This window comes from Pinus tabuliformis, chromosome 5_2 (genome assembly GCF_031772625.1).
Source record: "Pinus tabuliformis cultivar Carrire ecotype Pingquan chromosome 5_2, CPIR1, whole genome shotgun sequence".
Lineage (NCBI taxonomy): Eukaryota > Viridiplantae > Streptophyta > Pinopsida > Pinales > Pinaceae > Pinus > Pinus tabuliformis.
Window position 1 is genome coordinate 384,567,861 of NC_142306.1, and position 20,295 is coordinate 384,588,155.

General features: G+C 35.9%; 1 pseudogene; it reads left to right on the forward strand.

Annotated features, from left to right (window-relative positions):
- Positions 1 to 16,457, forward strand: part of LOC149159093 (BTB/POZ and MATH domain-containing protein 5 pseudogene) — a 42,189-nt pseudogene extending 25,732 nt beyond the window's left edge.
- The last annotated feature ends 3,838 nt before the right edge of the window (positions 16,458 to 20,295 follow it).

Below are 20,295 nucleotides of genomic sequence, written 5' to 3' on the forward strand. Positions count from 1 at the left end.
TGATATGAGTCACAAATTTTCCCAAGATATGTCAAAAGAATTTGAAAATTTGTCGATTATTGCATAGTTGTCTTACTTTCTTGGACTTAAAGTAATTCAAATTGAAGAAGGAATGTTCATATCACAAGCAAAATATCTCAGGGATATTGTTAAGTTATTTGGGATTGAATAATGTTCTATTGTGAGCACACCTATGAGTATAGATACAAATTAAGTAAAGATAATGAATCTCCTATGGTGGGTGTAACTCTTTATACATCAATGATTGGAGGTCCCTTACATTTGGTAGTTGTGCGACTAGATAACATGTAGGAGTAGGAATGGTGGAATTATTCTAGTCAACCCTAAAGGAATCTCTCATGCTATTTATAGAAATAATACTCAGATACCTGAAAGGCACTTTCGATTTTGGACTCTGGTACACTAAGATGACAAACCTTACCTTGGAAACATATATTGATGCATATTGGGAAGGAACCATTGATGACAGAAAGAGTATGAGGGGAAATGCATTCTTCTTAAGAGATTGTCTTGTATCTTATCTTAATAAGAAATACCCATCAATATATCTCCCTACAACTGAATACAGGTATACAGTAACATAAAATTATTGTACACAAATCCTATGGATAAAGGAAGCCTTGAAGGATGTTAATATAGAAACACATTAGCCCATTACGCTCTATTGTGACAATACTAGTGCTATTAGTCTCTCAAAACATTGATCCATGCATTCAAAGACAAAACATTTTCCAATATAATAGCACTTTCATCAAGAAAAAGTTGCAAATTAGAACATAAAAAGGGAGTGTGTCAACTAAGGGATAAATTGTAGATTTTGTCACAAAACCCCTACCTACAGAATAATTTGAATATCTTCCTCAAAATATGTGGGCAATCTATATTACATTCCATTAGAGCAATATCTTTTTTATTGATTTCAAAGGGGGATAATATTATGGGGGGGAACATCATGATAGGAGGAGCAACACGATGACAAGGGGAGCAACATATGAGGAGATTGTTACCAACAATAACAAAACATGATATTGTTGGAATAATTTGTTTTTATTAATGTCAAATAATGACTTGATGAATATAATAATGCCATTGATTCAAAGAGCACATTAAGACCTTTCCAATGAGCTATATCATGCCTCCTCTCTTCTCTCGAATGATAAGAAATGAAATTTATGGGTGGCGAAATCATTTTTTGTCGCCCTCCTCATTCCAGCCTACCTTGCGATAAAGTAGATCCCCTAATATAGACATGACAATTCAATGAGGGCTCAAATAGTATAAATAAATCACCATTCCTCATCATTTCCTCATCCAACTTGGCCAACGAAGACAATATCAAGGAGATCAGTCTAGATGCAAAGAGTGTAGAAAATATGGTGTAGGTTAACCCGATAATGCAATATAAATCAAAGCATAATACTATAACCTACTTCTACTAGAAATTTGTAGAAGCTTAAAGATCGATCTAAACAATATAACCAAAAGAAGAATAATCAATGGCACAATAAGCATGAAAATACTTTGGGGAAAGCCTTAGCTAAATATCCCACTATCTGTATTATCATACAAGGTGGAAATACATAGGAATTATACAAATCATTAGCTCTCACAGCTAGCCAACTCTCAGTACAGTCCTCAAAGATGCTCACAGGAAATCTTGGCTTCTCTCAAGCCTTCCTCTCTGCCCTCTAGTCTCCTATTTCCTTGCGATGTTCCTTATGGATGATTCTCCTGTTACTAAGTGGAACACTCTCTCACACACTGTCAGAACTGCGCAATCCTCAAGGATTGATGCGTTGACTGCATGGATGAGTTTTCTCTTTGAGAAAACACATACAACTGATAGTACATTGTCCTTGACTTTATACTCAACCAGGTCTTTCTCAGAATAAACATGCATGTGTTTCTGATGAGGGAATCTTTAGCTAACTGGAGTAGCACTAGTTGAGTGCATGCATGCATCAACTGACTATTAACTCACTTTTAGTTCTTGAAACATTTTGTAACTAATTTAACTGGACTTAAATCAGTAAACTGAGTTAAATAATTACAACTCAAATATAGCTCAATCTTATCTCCTTAATTTAAGGGATAAATCTTGCATGACTTCAGAAAGACTTCTAACTTGAATTTCTCCAACTAATTAATTCAAAATAAATTAATTAATTATTTCCAAGTAGCTGTTAAGACTAAATTTGATTTTAATTCACAATTTAATTCAAGGACAAATTAAATTGGAATATTCTTGTTGCCATATTTCAACACTCCCTCTCAACAAGAAATAGATTATCTCCCACCTCAATCGTGTCTCTATGGACCTCAAATTTACACTTTGATAATGCATTTGTCAAAATGTCAACATCTTGCTTCTCTGTCGAAGTATACTGCAGCAATATGATACTCCTCACTACATCAACAGCTTGCTTTACCTTGTAAAGCGAATGGGAACTCACAACTGACTTGTTCTCTGGTCTTAGAACCACATCCCAAACATTGTTACTAACTATGGAGTCATACTTCTCAACCATAGCATCAACCCAAATCGGTTGTTGCACTACTTCCTCAAAGGAATATGGCTTGGTATAAACACATTCCCTAACAAGAGCCATGTATCTAGTGTACCTCTTAGGTGACCTCCTCTATCTGTGCTGAGAAGATGGTGCTTCGACATTCTCTCTCACATCCTCCAACAATCTGTCAGCTTGTCTTGTGCACTTTCGTCCATCTGTAGAAGACTCTGCTTGAGTGGATGTCTCCACTCGTAGAACCTCTACATGTAGCTTCTCGACATCATTCTAAGGCTCCTCCTTCTTAGGGACCAACAATTCCTCCACAGCCTGTAGTTGCAGCTCCCTCTCAAGGGAAACTCGCATGGCCTTCTTTTCATCGAACTTGATATCTCTACGAACCACTATCCTCTGACTGGTAGGTAAGTACACCCGATAGTTGTGAGGTGTATTAGTGAACCCCACAAATATCTCGAACTTTGCTATTGGATCAAGCTTCTTCCATGAATTCTTTTTCACATGGCAATATACCGATAAGCCAAAGATCCTAAAGGTAGCCACATCTGGTCTCTTACTGGAGAAAGCTTCCTCTGGTGTCTTCATCCCAAGTATGTGATGCGGGCTTCTATTCTGCAAATAGACCGCTCTCTTGCATGCCTCAGCCCACAAGTGAAGTGGTAGGCCTTGGTCATGCAGCATTGCCCATGCTTCCCCTACAATAGTTTTGTTCTTCCTCTCGACCACCCCATTCTACTATGGGTTATGAGATGCCATCAACTCTCGCTTAATTCCTTCCACTGCACAGAAGTCCTTAAACTCTTGAGAGACATATTATCCACTATTGTCACTTCTCAATTCCTTGATCTTCTTCCCTGACTCTTTCTTGACCAAAGATTTGAACTCACAAAACTTTGTGAAGGTTTGGTCCTTCTTTTGCATGAAATAAATCTAGCATTTACGAGAATAGTCATTAATGAAAATCACATAATACCATTGCTTCATTGTGGATGCCATCGAGAATGGTCCACACGCATCAGTATGAACTCACTCTAGGATAGCCTATGCTCAACTGTCTCGATCATGAAAGGAAGACTTGGTGTACTTTCCCAAGGTACAACCTTTGCATGTGTCAACTTGCTCAAGTTTACCTTTGGGAAGTCTTGTAGATATTTGTTGCATTATCTTCAAAGCCCTATGATGCAAATGGCCCAACCACTTGTGCCACAACTCGCCAATGTCTTTCCTTTGCACCAATTCTGCTTTCGTACTCAACGATGCACAATCATCTACCTCTAGTTTATAGAGATTCTTCACCCAAATACCTATCCTCTTGGTCTGACTCGTGGCTATGTGTCTTAGGAATGCCTTTCCTTCACTGAAGAGAACATTGTAGCCTTTTCCCTCTAACATCATGATCGATACCAAGTTCTTCTTCAGTCCAGGCACATAATTCACATATGTCAAGGTGAGAGGAGCTCCATGCTCCCTCTGAAAAGAAACTATGCCCACTCCTGAAACAATATACCTTCCATCATCACCCATCTCTATGCGCATCCTAAAGTCTTTCTTCTCCAAAGCACTGAATAAATTTTTATCACTAGCCATGTGGAATGAGGCTCCACTGTCAATATACCAGACACAACCCATCATCGATGACACCATGCATGTGATGAGGGTAAATTCCATTTCGAACCGAGAGGCTAATGCCTCACCTTCCAATCCTTTCGAGGATCCATTCTTGGACTTCTTCGATGGGAAACTAGTCGCATAATGTCCCATCTTGTGACAATTAAAGCATCTCACTTTAGACATGTCACCCTACTTCCCTCCATGAGAAGAATTTGATTTGAAATGGGAAGCCTTCCCCTTCCCTTTCATTGACTTACTTGCTAAGGCCGGATTTTCTTCACCGTCATTCTTGGATAAAGAACCATCTCGTGTGCTCCTCCTGATCTAACCACAGTCGTTCCCAAACCGGCAGTTTCTCCCTTCCATTTGTAGAGTCCTGGTAGCTATTCAAAATCTTTGGAAGGCCAAGGAGAGCGAGGCTTACCATATCATCATCGACAATAGTTATTCCCACACTTCCAAGCTCATCTCTACAGGTGGTGAGCTTGTTAAGATATGTGGAAATAGTATCGCCCTTCTCCATCTTCATTCTTCGAAGCTTATCCTTGAGCGCCAATTTCCTCTGGTCACTACTATTCTGGTGGAGGTCATTCAATGTCTTACACATTGAAAAAGAAGAATCCTTAGCATGGAGACTCGAGACAATACGGCCTCGAACTCCCTCAAGGATGATCTGTCTCACCTTCACCACAGACTTCTCCAGCTAAGCCAACTCTTGTGCATTAGTTGAAGTTCGCTTTGGGATTTCTTGATCAATTAATTCCTTTAATCCATTGTCTTCTAATACAGCCTCCATTCTATCTTTCCATGCTATGTAATTCGAGCTACCTTCCAAGGCATACTCGAGTCTCAAAACATAGAATGCCATTGGCCAACCTTGAAGTATGATATGAATTCGATTTGCACCTGCAACCCCAAACTTCAAACTTCGAATTCTCTTCTCAGTATACTGTTCACAGCTTCGATACCATGTAGAAAATTTCTACACATCCAACTCTGTTACCATGTAGAAAATCTGGTGTATGTTAACCTGATAATGCTATATAAATCGAAGCAAAATACTATAACCTACTTCTACTCTTAATTTGTAGAAGCTTAAAGATCGAGCTGAACAATATAACCAGAAGAAGAAGAATCAATGGCACAATACACATGAAAATACTTTGGGGAAATCCTCAGCTAAAAACCCCACTATCTTTATTATCATACAAGGTGGAAGTACATAGGAATTATACAAATCCTTAGTTCTCATAGCTAGCCAGCTCTCAGGACAATCCTCACATATGCTCACAAACAATCTTGGCTTCTCTGAAAGCCTTCCTCTCTTCCCTCCAAGCTTCTATTTCCTTGTGTTATTCCTTGTGGATTATTCTCTTGTTACTAAGTGGAACACTCTCTCACACACTCTCAACTAGGTCTTTCTCAGAATAGACATGCGTGAGTTTTTGATGAGGGAATCTTCAATTAACTGGAGTAGCACTAGTTGAGTGAATGCTTGCATCAAATGACTATTAACTCACTTTTAGTTCCTAAAACAATTTGGAACTAATTTAACTCGACTTAACTCAGTAAACTATGTTAACTAATTACAACTCAAATATAACTCAATCTTATCTCCTTAATTTAAGGGATAACTCTTGCATCACTTCAGAAAGACTTCTAACTTGAATTTCTCCAACTAATTAATTCAAAATAAATTAATTAATTATTTACAAGTAGCTGTTCAGACTAAATTCCATTTTAATTCACAATTTAATTCAAGGACAAATTAAATTGGAATATTCTTCTTGCGATATTTCAACACAGAGATAAGGTTCATATCTCAATGAACCAAGAATAAAATTTAGGGAATTTGTTTTGGCTTTTATCTCCATTTTTTAAATCGAGGTTTATTGACACATATTACAGTGTTCTTGGAGTTGTAAAACTCAAACATTGTAGAGAAAAAAATGTATTCTTCCCGTAAAGAAATATCGACCTTCATTATATTAGACCTCAACTTACACTAGAATAGAACTTGACCTATACTATTAGACCTGAAGCACCTGCAATTATAGGACTCCTACAAAATTCAACCCCTTGCAAATATCAACCTCGTACAATCGTTAGACTATGGCTCTGGCTATGTAGCCTCAAATTATCGCTCAATTGTAGAAAAATTAAAACTCAAGATGTGGCTTCCTTGTAGTATTTTGGATCTATGTTTGTAATCTAGTTTCCAGAGTAGAATTAGACCAATTTATGAGCACATTTTTTATCAATCTCTGTGGCTAATTTGGTGCAAACTTTAGACTATTTTGACAGAAAAATTGGAGCAATTTTATATCAAAATTTAAAAGTGATTTTGGGCCTCTTTCTTGTAAACAAATTTGATATTCCTTGAGCAATTTTTTAAAGATTCTTTTAGGAGCATCTTTAGATAAATTTGTGAGGATTTTTATTGAATCATATTTGAAGCTTTTGTTGAAGAAACCTTTGTAAGCCTTGTTGAAGTAGACTTGAACCTTTCTTGGAGCAAGGGAATTTTGTAGACCTGCTCTGAAGTGTATTTGGAACTTATTTTGGAGTCATCTTATAGAAGTTAATTTTGAATTATATTTTCAAAGTTTGGAGCCTAGGAGGATTAGAGTGCTCATTTTGACCAAGTTGGTGCTTCGATTTGTTCAAGGCGGGAGCCTTGAAGGCATTGCATATTTTGTTGTTCAAGTTGGAGTTTAAGATCTTTTTATAGGATTAGAGTCCTCAATACCTTCATCAATAATTTTTTTATTTTTTTTGTTTCTTATGTTCTAGTATAACTTTTGATACAAATATTAGCTAGCATAATATCACAATTTAAAGAAATATTAATTCAACCCCCCTCTCAGTATTTCTAATGCTTGGGTTAGCCATGACACTTGGACCATTTGTATTCCATTCCAAATATTCTTCATATTAACATTAACGTTCACAATATTTTGTAATGGTAAGAGGTCATTATGGTAAGATATATATATATATATATATATATATATATATATATATATATATATATATATATATTCATAGAAACCTTCTCCTTTTTGATGGAAAATATCATTAGTAGTTTTCTGAGGTAGAAGAGAGGCTTTGGTATTTCAAATTTTTTCTTAGAGTTGTAGAGTGTTTCTCACAAGAACTGAGTGTCCAAATGATGGAGGTGGTGTAGGAGGGTGACGACGGTGAGGAGGGTAGTTACCCTGACTAGCAATTATCATATTTCTAGTATTGAATTTATCAAGATAATATTCATCATCCACATTCTTCTTCTGTGCGATAGGGAATGGGACACCTTAAAGATTCCAAGCTAAGTGGCCTTTGTCACATGAAGGGTAATACATCTAGAACTATCCCTTAGTAAATACACAATGGTACCATGGGGTTCTCCACCTAGCATAACATAAACATTTATATACCAACTCCAAAGGTATACAACACTTAGAAAATGTATGGTTATGTAATCCAAAAAAGGTACATGTTTTTTGATGCCATGTGTTACATTCATCATTAACATCACGATTATAATTGAAATGAATATTCGAATATGGAGATTGGTTATACCTTTCCTTGCCATCTATGGTGTCATTATGGTGATAAGAGCTTGCCACACCTCTCTCCCTGCAATGGCCACTATCATGGGATGATGGGGATGTGTTCCCATCATTCTCTTTCCTCAACTATATCTCGAAAGAATTTGACACTTTTGAGCATTCTCCTTGTGTGTATCTCAGGCTTGCAAGTCAAGGTCTCTACACAACCTCCAATGGTTGAGTTATGGCTTGTTTATTAACAATAAGTTCTTTTTCCTCCTTGTACCTCATCCTGGTAAGGAGCCTCATGTTTGTCCCTGTAATTGGTATCTCCATGTCTCCAACAGAAATCATACTATCTGAAGATGAAACCAAAAGGAAATCAACATTTTTTACCTCCTCTGTCGATTTGCAAAGAACTGGTGAGGGTTGCTCATCATCTATTGTTGGTGGTTCACCATGTGTCTTGGTGGATTCCCAAACTTTTTTCCTGACATATCCAAGTCCTACCTGATAGGGTAATTCTTCTACTTTCATGGGGTTGACAATGCCTTGGCCATTAATGTCCAAGCCCTTTCCTTCATAACCAATTTTCATCAACAGTTTCGAGCCAATTCATGTGGTATGATTTTGAAAAACAACGAAATCATCATCAGGACACATACATGAATTTAGAGAATTACTTTTTACCTCACACAGGTCATGCTACAGTTTTTCCAACGCCTTGCCCTTAGCCTGCAGTTGTTGTAGAAAACACTATTTTTCCTCTTTCTTTTCATGTAGAAACATCTTCAATTCAGCATTCTATGTTTGAAGATTTTGTTTGTTGTTCTTCAGTTCTTCCAAATCCTCTTCCCTGGCTCACAACTGACGCTGCAATAACTCCTTTTCCTCTGTCTCTTTTTGTATAGCTCCATACACTATTTCCACCCTTTGGGAAATTTTGAGCAGGGTTTCATACATCTCTTTTTCATCCTCTATCACTGCATGTTCCATTGTTCACACTTTCAATCCACATCCATGCAAAGACTGCTTTGATACCAATCTTTATCCGAGTTGACTCAACTCCAAGATTTAACCAAGATCTCTTGCTTTCATGATGTGATTAGAATTGCATTTAAAATAGCATAAAGGAACATAACTGCATGTTGTAAAGAAGAAGCAACATGACAATAATCAGTAACATAAAACTCAAGATGTTGGTAACGGAGTTCTTCTAGGAGGGACTACATCTCCGGGCCCCGATGTCAAGATGGTGTAGGCTGTTGCATTAAGTGATGGAAGGAGTGATGATGTACATGCATGTGTTTTCTCTATCATACAAGGAATATGCCCTCACGCAGGAGTCGTTCCAAGAGATGTTCCACTACACGAACTCTCATTCAAAAAAGGACTCCTATCAATATGACATAATTTCACATATGACAATAATGAACATCCTGCCAATCATGGCACCAGAGGGATCTCAATTTAGATATACATGACTACAACATGAGTATCCCATCCACTTGACGACAAAGGGATCTCAATAACAACATGACAATCATGACAACAAGTACATCCCACAGATGATTCCACGTCACATCAAGTAGGAATCATGAAACAAGTAAGAAAATAAGATCCTGCATCAAACATCAAACAGGGATCTATGCAGCACAATGCATCTCATAGAAAAAAGAAGTACATGAACACACTGCATATACCTCACAACCCGGGGCCATATAAATAAAATGATGTCAAACTGTTGAAGTTGGACATTCCATCAATCTCGTGGAGTCAAATCTCATGGAATTACTGCTCACACATTGGATGCTGACACCTGCATTCCACTTTGAAAAGTTGCCGAAAAATGAAATGATCAAATGGAAAATCTAAATGCACCATGAGATTTGTGGCATCGAATAGGGTAAAATTGACTCTCAAATTTCTGAATTTTAACAAAGTGAGAATCTGAGGCTTAAGGAATCTTTTAGATTCCCCCTAGATTCCTTAAATATTCCCTCCTCCGGCCATCTAAATATTTGCTACTCAAATCAAAATCCTGACTGCACTATCAGGTTTGTGTCACTTAGAGGTGTAAGATCGACATAAAATTTTCCAATTTGGACAATGGAAAAATTTAACCCTCTTGAGAATTTGGCTCAATCATCGTTCCCACTACTCTTTTTCAGGATCATGGTTCCACCTACAAAATAATTAAAAAAATAGTCTCGGTTTCCATGCCATGCCTTTTCCTCCACTCCTTGCTCTGCATAATGGGGTTTCGTTCCTCCGTTTTGCGCCTCCTCCCCCTCGTGCAAATGAGCTGAAGGTTTATATATTAATGGGCAACAGATTTTCCCAAGAGCCCCATGTGGTGGAACAGTTGGGTGTTTGGCACCAAAGGTGGGAGGTCAGGGGATCAAATCCTGGCCCCGCCAAAAATATACATTACCTTTTAGTGTGAAACGGTTTTGTTATTTGTTTGCAAACAGTTTGGGTAGAGTTTTGAAATGACATGCAGTTGGTTAGGCTGCCCATGGAGCAGGCCAGCCATGTGGCCTGGTGGGTTCGATTCCCGCTAGCCCAAATATATATAATATATATATTTAAATGGTCCATTAGGTTTGGTGGTTGGGGCATGAGCTAGGTCCACCGGAGATGGCCCACCCACAACCCTAACATATGTTTTAATTTTTGTAATTGCTCGGATCAGCCTTCCAATGGTACTGATATTGATGGAAGGAGAATAAGACCAAGACATAGCATTCAGAGTTGGACTTGTCTTGGGAGTTCCATTATCAAAGTAATGACACTATTGAACATTAACTGAGGCTGACTATGATTGTTTGTGTGTCTGTGGATGCTGAGAAGGGCAATGGCTAGAAAGTTGAACTTTAGTCTAGAGGATTTATGATGCACATTTTTAAGATAAACCTTGTATATGATTTTTTTTAATAATGATGTCTACACTATTGGCATTAATAATCCTAGCAGGGGAAATATGCTTTTGGCAGGTACAACCTATTATTTCTCTTCGGTCATATGTTGTGTTCATACGTTTAACTCTTATTTTCGAGAAAGTTATATCAGGTTCATTGTTGGCAACAGGTTATGTCAGGTTCATTGTTGTTACAGGGTGGGGTCAAATTATGCATAAGGCACCATGAATGAATATTGAAAAATTAGAAACTTTTGAGATATGTGCAACATAGATTTGAAAACTCCTTTGGAAGAACTTGGAAATTCTACATGGAAAAAAGTAGTTTGTGTGGGGTTAATAACTGCTCATTTGGAATTGTGTAGAAGAGTTAAATCTGTATGGATAATGATTTTTCAGGAAATTTTCTACCTGTAAAATTTGATTATTTTGTTGGTTTAATTTTTTATGAAGTTCTAGTTATAGTTATGACACTGAGGTAGTAGCATTATGTATAATGAATGATTTCATTGTTATGCCTGTGACTCTCATTACTTAAAGGGTAGCTACATTGTAGGTAGTTTCTATGGCTTGAGGCTATGCAACCATCTTACTTATTATGAAAACTACATGGGACCATTATACTGAAGTGGAACACATTACAATAACCTTATTGTGGGATGTACATATATGGGTGTATGAGACATCTAGTAAATTTAAATGTAATCATCATTACGAAACATATCATACCTATGGTTAACTAGAAAAACATTCATATATAAGACCAGGGTGCATGAGAAATCAGTATGGTATGAACCCCTAATTCAATTAAATGATATTTAACAATCTATTTAAAATAGATTGATATCATAATTTGTACCAAGAAATCTTGAGAGGATCTCTTATGAGATTGCATTGATAAGGTGTGTGGACAACAAAAGGAAATGTTGTGTGATTCAAACAAGAATTCATAAAATAACTCAGCTTTTGGTAAAAGGTTATTTAATGTTAAGAATGAGCACACATGTAAATACCCTTAGATCATAAACACTTACAACTACAAGTGTAAGATGGTAAGTAGTAAAAACTTTCATGTATGAATACATGGAATTATGCATGGTCAAAAAGTTGTTTAAGCATAGATACGGCGACAGTAAAACATACGAGGTGAATTAATGATCTCATGAATATTAAACTTCAACAAATATGAGTTAATAATCTGATTTAGAACATTAAGCAAAAGATATGCATGAATCCAATAATATGCGATTGAAATTGTAACCATGTGACATCTAGAATTGATTTACACATGACATAAAAACTTTCTTAATTACATAGATGAACCATGAAAAATGAATGTTGGTATGATACTAACATAGTGGAAAAATATGTGGATAAAGTTTATGTCATGCAGGTGATACCATGAGGATGGTATTATAGGTTGTACCACAACTGGACTATGTACAACAATACATATGGGACCATATAACTACATATGCTACAAGCTTGAAAAATGAAATGTGTATTGGTGTGTATAACATACCTTGTGTGCAGGTATGCACTAGGCATTGAATGGATGTTTGGCCATGTAAACAAGCCTCGAGGTTACCAAGAAGAAGGAAAGTAAGTTGGTATAAGTAACTATGGTTAATCGCAGTTTGATTACAATTAATATATGTATATGAATATATATTGTGATGCGAAATAATCCGTTATGACCTTGTAGACATATTAATGTGGAAAATATGATTCTTAATGCATTGTATGCATAGAGACTACAAGAAGCATGTGTTCGACAAGAATACAAATGCTTGAAAGAATGCAAGCAGAGGACATGCATTCTTTAGATAAAATAAATGATAAGAAATAGCTTCTTTAATAGTAAGAGATTATGGCATTTATCATAGTTAAACTTTGCATCGATAAATTATCACAAATGGATTGAAAAAAAATGTGTGACAGGTAGCTACAGAAGGAGAGATGCTCGGAGCACTCCTTGATACCGATGTAGCTATGGAAGGAGAGATGCTGGGATCACTCCTTGTGACAGATGTACATTAGAAAAATTGCATCAGATGGCAAATCCATGAGAGTTGTTGATTAGAAACCCGCTACCTGTGAACGAGAACATGATGTAGTGATACACCGAGGACAGTGTAAAATTTAAGGGGGGAGTATGTAACACCCTTCCCTTGTGTACTACATTATTGTAAATCTAAGCTATGTTAAAGCTAGGTGTGATATCCGCCCTTGTGTGTTAAATGTTGTAGACCTAAGCTGAGGAAAGCTAGGTTTGGTACCCTCCTTTGTGGGTTAAACTATTCTACACCTAAGCTGAGGAAAGCTAGGTGATATGTAATATGAAAAGCAAATGTATTATTAAATAAATAAATAAAATAAATCACTTGGAGGGTGTAGCAACAACAAAGAGGAGATGCTTGCCAAATCCCATGAGAAATGGGATAGAGATGAATCTTTCATGATAAGATTTTAGATGGGATTCTAGATAAGATTGGATGGATTGGATATCCATCAGATGGATGAGAGATAAAGATCCATTGGACATAAAAGCTTTGCGGAAGATAAACACAAGCTTTTATGTGGAAAAGCATCGTGGGAGATAAAGACGAGATTTTCCAGATAAGACTTGCACAAATGGAAAAATCCATAAAGCGGGATGCCGATAATTGTAACTAAATCATGAAAGAGGGTATTAAATACCCAGTGCATCGATCAATTGAGGAGAGTTGATCCTTGGCAAGATCTTTGGCTTGGGCGAATCAGAGGTGATTCATGGTTGTGGTGGTTCTCCTCCCTCCAAGTGAGGTTTAGTTGGTGTTAGTTGCATGGAATGTATTGTATGTTGTTTCTTTTCCTCGATATTACTTCAATTCTTTCATCATATATGTTTAGCTATAGGTGCGATGATAACTATACATGATAAATGATTTAGGTTCAATTGAAGTGTTCCAGTTCTTTACTTGTCTTGCGTAAGATATATGTTGATGATACTATCTGTATTCATGTTGATTTCACTCTTATGAATGTGGATGAGTAAAATGTCGAGTGATCTAAATCTAATCATCGTTATGTTAAGGAACATAGTTTGTATTTAATGTTATATTACGTCTCTCGGTACATAATGGGTACAAGACATAGATGAATGCATTTCATGGTATAATCTATGATAGCTCAATTAACTATTACATGTTTACTCCACGAGGCTCGCTCAGCCCTCCTACCTTGTATGAGAGTTGAGTAACTCTCTCGAATTATGACTCTGATGCATGGTTGGCTAACTGCATTAAACATAAGTTAACTAATATTGTTGGCAAACTTAAATAATGAATGTTAGGGATTACATGAGAGAACTAGTTTCTTTCTACAAATTTATAAAATTTTGCTTAATGTTGGAGCTCAATAATAGTGTTCATGATGTGATTCAAATTAATGTATTAATGAATGCGGCTAAATTCTAATTGTAGCGAGACCAAATCCCATGTTTAAGGGGCCTAGGGGGAAATTGGCGAGTAAGCTAAGGAGGTTCGTTACAAACAACTATTTTTGAAATAAATATAACATTTGGTTTGAGACTACTATCAAAAATATTTTACAATATTTTATAGTGGTTAAATCTCTACCATCCATTAAATAATTGTTCATAAATAAATTTAATAGTAGAGTTTAGGCTTCTGTGATCCATATCAAGTTTACAAAGGATTTTTCCCTCTCTAGATTAATTTATTTATTTTTATTATTTTTATTTATTTATTTATTTATTTTTTCCATAGATATAATTTTTTAATATTTATCTTTAACTAACTATTATTAGGAATTACTTTTAGGTACTAATTGAACATCACTGTTTAATTATTTTTAATATTTTTAATTATTTATTAATATTTTTTTATCATATTATTATTTTATTTAATGGACTAGCCCCCCAGGTTAACATTTTTAGTAATTAGGGTTTTTGATCCCTGGACCTAGTCAAAAGTAGTCGTCGTCTTTTTAGTCGTTGGAGGCTTTGCTCTGTCTATTTAACCTGCTAAGCTGGATCTATTTCTTCAACTTGTCCTGAAGATGAACCACACTGGTTGGTTCGAAACGCGTGGACAAATGATGTCTCATGTGATCTTGGCCAAAAAATCCATTGTAAAAAATAAATTTAAATTTTGAAAATAGTAATGTAAAATAATTAATTTGTATCAATAATTATTCACAAATAAATTTAAATTTTGGAAATTGTGTTGTAAAATAATTAATTTGTATAAGATTTAGTTTTACTATTTTGTTTTTTTTAACCAATAAAAAAATTTAGACTGAATCTATTTAAAAAAGAATTAGACTAAATCTTTTTTAAGTTATTAATTTTTTTTTTTAACCAAATCTCATGAGAAAAAGTCTAGAATACTATTGTGAAAGTTAACCATATCTCGTAGAATATCTGTGAATTAGACCGATTTTGGCAGCCTAGGGTTTCATTTCTGTGTTTTCTTTTGTTTTTTGTTTCGCCTGGCCATTGGCAATTAAAAGGTCACTTGGGTGTAGATTTCCGTCCACAATGCAGAATGGAATTCAGAACGGCGATGGATCGGCTTCGACGTCGAGATCGGTTACCAGCACTGTCAATGGGTCACACAATTTCGTGATAGAGGGTTATTCTCTGGTCAAGGGCATGGGCGTTGGCAGGCACATTTCCAGCCAGACTTTCTTTGTGGGAGGTTATCAGTGGGCTATTTATTTCTACCCGGACGGCACAAGTGCACAGGATAAATCGCGTTATGTTTCGGTTTTCATAGCGCTGGCCAGCAAGGGCACTGACGTTCGCGCTACCCAGGTATTGACGTTGGTGGATCAAAGCGGCGACGGAAAGGACAAGACGTTCTACAGCCATGCGCGCCCGGGGCGGGAGAGAGGCCCTCACATTTTTGAGGTTCAAGGAAGCTGGTGGGGTTACAAACGGTTCATCGAACGGGCTGCACTTGAAACATCCAATTACCTCAAGGATGATTGCGTGAAATTACATTGCACGGTAGGTGTTGTGGTCTCTGGCAACGAATACGCTTGTTTGCACTCCATAGCTGTTCCTGAATCAGAGTTAGGTTTAAATTTTGGTGCACTTTTAGAAAATCAGGAAGCCTCAGATGTAACTTTTGATGTGGCTGGGGAGAAATTTCGTGCTCATAAACTTGTCTTAACTGCACGATCCCCAGTATTCACAGCAATTTTTTTTCTTCTTCAAAGCAGAATAATGATGTTGTTATTATAGACATGGAGCCTAGAGTGTTCAAGGCTATGCTGCATTATATTTATACAGAAACCCTTCTTGATGAAGAGCCATCCCCAGCCGATTCATCGTCTTCTTCAACAACTGAGATATTGACAGAGCGCTTGTTTGCCGTAGCAGATGCGTATGGTTTGCGGCGACTGAGGCTACTTTGTGAATCAAAATTATGCAGAAGCATATCTGTAAATACTGTTGCCTCCACTCTTGCTCTGGCTGAGAGTTGCCATGCTACTGGCTTGAAAGCTGCATGTCTCAAATTTGCGACACAAAATCTTCCAGAGGTTATGCGTTCAAAGGGTTTTGAGTGTTTGCAACAGAAATACCCTTTACTTCTGTCAGAACTTCTAAAGGCAGTTGTTGGCTTTGAGGATGATTGCAGCAGCAGAGAAAATCCCAGGAGTGTCTGCAAACGACCTTCCGATGCTACTGATATTAATGGCTGGGATCAACCTTCCGATGGTACTGATATTGATGGCAGGAGAGTAAGACCAAGAAATAGCATTCACAGTTTGGACTTGTCTGTGGATTGTCAATCTGAAAGTAACGACACTGTTGAACATTAATTGAGGCCGACTATCACTGTTTGTGTGTGTCTGTGGATGCTGAGAAGGGCATTGGCTAGAAAGTTGAACTTCAGTCTAGAGGATTTATGATGCCCATTTCTAAGATAGTTTTTTTGGGGATTGCCTTGGTCCTCCACCAGGCCTCCCTGTGCTTCTTTATTTAGCATTGTTTATTTAGCATTGTTATTTACAATGGTTGGTGGAAGTGTGATTTGGTGCTCATCTAATTTTTCTCACCACTTTGACTATTTTAAAATTTGATAATAATAATTATATTTTGGTGAGTGCTTTGGTCCTCACACTAGGCCTCCTGTACTCCTTTATTAACAATAGTTGGTGGAAGTATGATTTGGTGCCCATTTCTTTGTCAAGATGGCTCTGGCTACTAGGAATCTGTTAGTGCTTTATGCTTGTCAATATAGACTCTTGACTTAGTTTTTCTCACCCTTGGTATTTTTTTGGGATAAAGGCAGTGTATTACCCTTATAGCTAATGGTAAACCATAGAAGAAATATCTATTATGTAATACAAATTTTTATTAATGCAATGCTTTTGTAGTTGCTAATAAAATTAATAATTAAACTAATTAAAATCTATGTTAACTCCAAAACACTCAAGTACCAAAAAAATCTATATTGGTAATAAAATTGTTGATAAGATGTTGATGTTATGAGCGATATCTTGGATGTGTATAGTGGAATGATGGAATACTTGAATTTTTTAATTTAGTAAAACCTAAACTAGATAAATCACCTTATCCCATAAAGTGTAGTGAATTCCATAGGGTTTAATGCATTGGAACATTAGATATGTTGCATCAAATATCAAATTTTGTAAATGTTGTCCATCTCCAACAATATAATTAAAAATATCATTTTGAAAAAGATAGAAGACATATGAAACATTGTACCTTAAAAGTTATCATATATTCAAAATATGCATTTTAGTTAAAACCGCTATTTGTTTTCTACAAAACAAAAGAAAACTATGTTAGTTGATGGGAGGTGCAAATTTATTCATGCTTGCTAGTTATAAATAGATAGAAATGATAAATATTTATAAATAAGCTCTAAATTTTATACTAAGAGAAATATGGAGAACAAAGTATAGATTTAGTTCAAGCGCAAGGGTGTAGAAGAGAGACCATAACCTATAATCATTTTTTCTCTAGCACATAGTAGTTTCATTACATAAATATTTAATCATGACACACATATCTTTAGTTTATTGAAAGATTGGTCAGTTAGATTCTCATGCTGACAAGATAGGGATTCCTTAACCTTGTTATTGGTGTTGGTTTTGTATTTCAATACATCTATGGAATTTTTTCATTTTCTTTTATGTGAATTTACCGAGGAGTCAATCCAGTTTCATAGTAATAAACATCAATTCATTCAGTTCAATATTCAACATTTATATATTTTATATGGTAATATGAAGGGACATGACCTATCTATTTATTGAACCAACATTTAGTTATATCAAGTATAAATTGTTATTTTTTAATTCAATTTTTATTTTATATAATTTGACCAAGTCAACATAGCATCACATTAAATTATGTTAGATTACATTACATAATTTTTTACACCATTGCTTCTATATTGGGTTGTAGAGGGCTTCTTAATTCAAAATCCTATCAAAAGCACTAGACTTCCCATTCAACTAGTTCAACTACCCAAAACATTCCAATAAAAAGTTTAGTCAATCAATTTGTTATTGTAGCCATACACTTAAGGTCAATCCTAATCAAAAGTTGGATAAAGTTGCATGCCATAGAAAAATTTTGTCCTTAGAAAACTCAAAGTATTTCATAGATACATTAGCATCTATGAACAAAATATTTGATTCTTCTTGTGATGATTGGAGTTGGTCCCAATGATAAAGGAACTCACTCTACCAACTAGCCAAGTACCTCTTGGCAATATGGTTAGAATATTCTAACTCAGGGAGCATTGTAGGCCTTGATGCTCTCTAGGTGATTCTCCCTAGCCACATTACATGGCCCTACTCAATACTATTAATATGTCAATATTCTGACCTAGGGAGAATGTCATCACCTTGATGCTACAATTTCAACATTCCCTTTAACTGAGAGAAGCATTCTCAACTTCCTGAAGTATACAAACTTCATCATGTGATAGAGGCTTGATTTTGAGAATGTCAACATCCTTCTCATTCATACAAATGCAATGGAGCTTCATTACTCCCTTATATACCATGTATCAAAAATAGTGGTACCTGATTCAATGTGTTGTGACTTTTCATCATGGTCATCTTATGCATGTGATCAAACAATACTGTGAGTAGATTTCGAAGATGAACTGCTTCACAACTCACCAAACTAGCTACAATATGGTCAGCTTCTGTAGTGTTGAGTGTGATAGATGTCTATTTCCTACTTATCCATAATATCAAAACATAACCCAAAACTTTGCTTATTTCTTCCTCATGATTCTATATGCTATATACAAAGTTTGCTTATTTTTCCCTGATGATTCTATATGCTATTAAAGCCTTGGCATCATTAATGATGTACCTACAAACCTCATTAGGAGGTCACGAAAGAAATTATTATGACAAAGTAAAAGATAAAAGTACAAGAGGCCTATCAAAAGAGCTATAATAATAATCATGGAAAAAATATATAAAGTACTTGCCTTTTGAGGATTGTAGGGAATTGTCAGCTCCCTCTTGATCCTTTCCTTCTTGAAAAAATCATTGAAATCCATATACAATTTCTTCAAGATAGAAATGCATATCATCATCCTAATCTTTTGTTATTAATGCATGTAGGTTCAATTTTCTTCCTTGCACTAATTAAATGAGCTAGGGTTTCTTTATCCTCAAGTTATCTATCAAAGGTCTCAGTTGTAAGTTGAGACATCTTCATGTTACCCAGAACAAACTCCTAGTAGGATTCAACATTCTTTATTGTGTTCTTGGGTATCTTAGGACTTTCACATTGAAGTCATAACTGTAAGCTCCTCTAGAGTTTTCAAACCCCGTGCCTTACATAATAACTTGTTGTGTAGGTTTGATAATTTCTCAAATCCATATGCAACTCCACATGTTTGGTGAATTTTTCAATGATGTAATTTCTCTATTCCATTTATCAATCAATCAAGGATGCTTCATCTCAATCAAACTACCAATATCAATCCAAACGAATATATCAAGATAAATGATCCAAATTTCCCTTTGTAAGGCAATGTCCCTTTCATGCATTTAGTGCCAGTAACATGAAATCATGATATAATTCCATTTGTGAACAACCATGTCCCACTATACCTTTCATGCCTTTATTTGCATTGATAAAGTACTTTCTATACTAGGTTGTTATTTCCCTTGATGAGATGGGTGAGTGTGGACATTTAAGTAAAGTGCCAAAAATTGTTTTTTGATCCCTTTTTTTGATCATAGAAGCACCTCCACCAACTTGAAATTGTAGAGATTAAAACTAATCATGGAATTCCTTTTGTGTGACATTTAAGGATTAAGTCACGTTCTTTAGAAAGTACTTTGTTAGGTCCCTATAATACTAGTGTAATCCCCTTGTTGTTGTTAGTGTAGCCCCCAATTGTTATTGTTGTTCCCATGTATCCCTCATAAGCCAATATAAACAAGGTTAAAGAGTAGTCATTTGATTTCCCTAGAAGGAAAACTTAGATTGGGCTGTGGAAGACTGAATTCCCTAACTATAGTTTGAATGAAAAAAATATTAATATTGATGTCATGAAGAATGGGTTTTATGTCTATAAAAGGGGTTAAGTTTCCATGATTAGGAGGAGGGTCAAATCCCTAGAAGGAAGCAATAATCCTCATATCTGCCATAAGA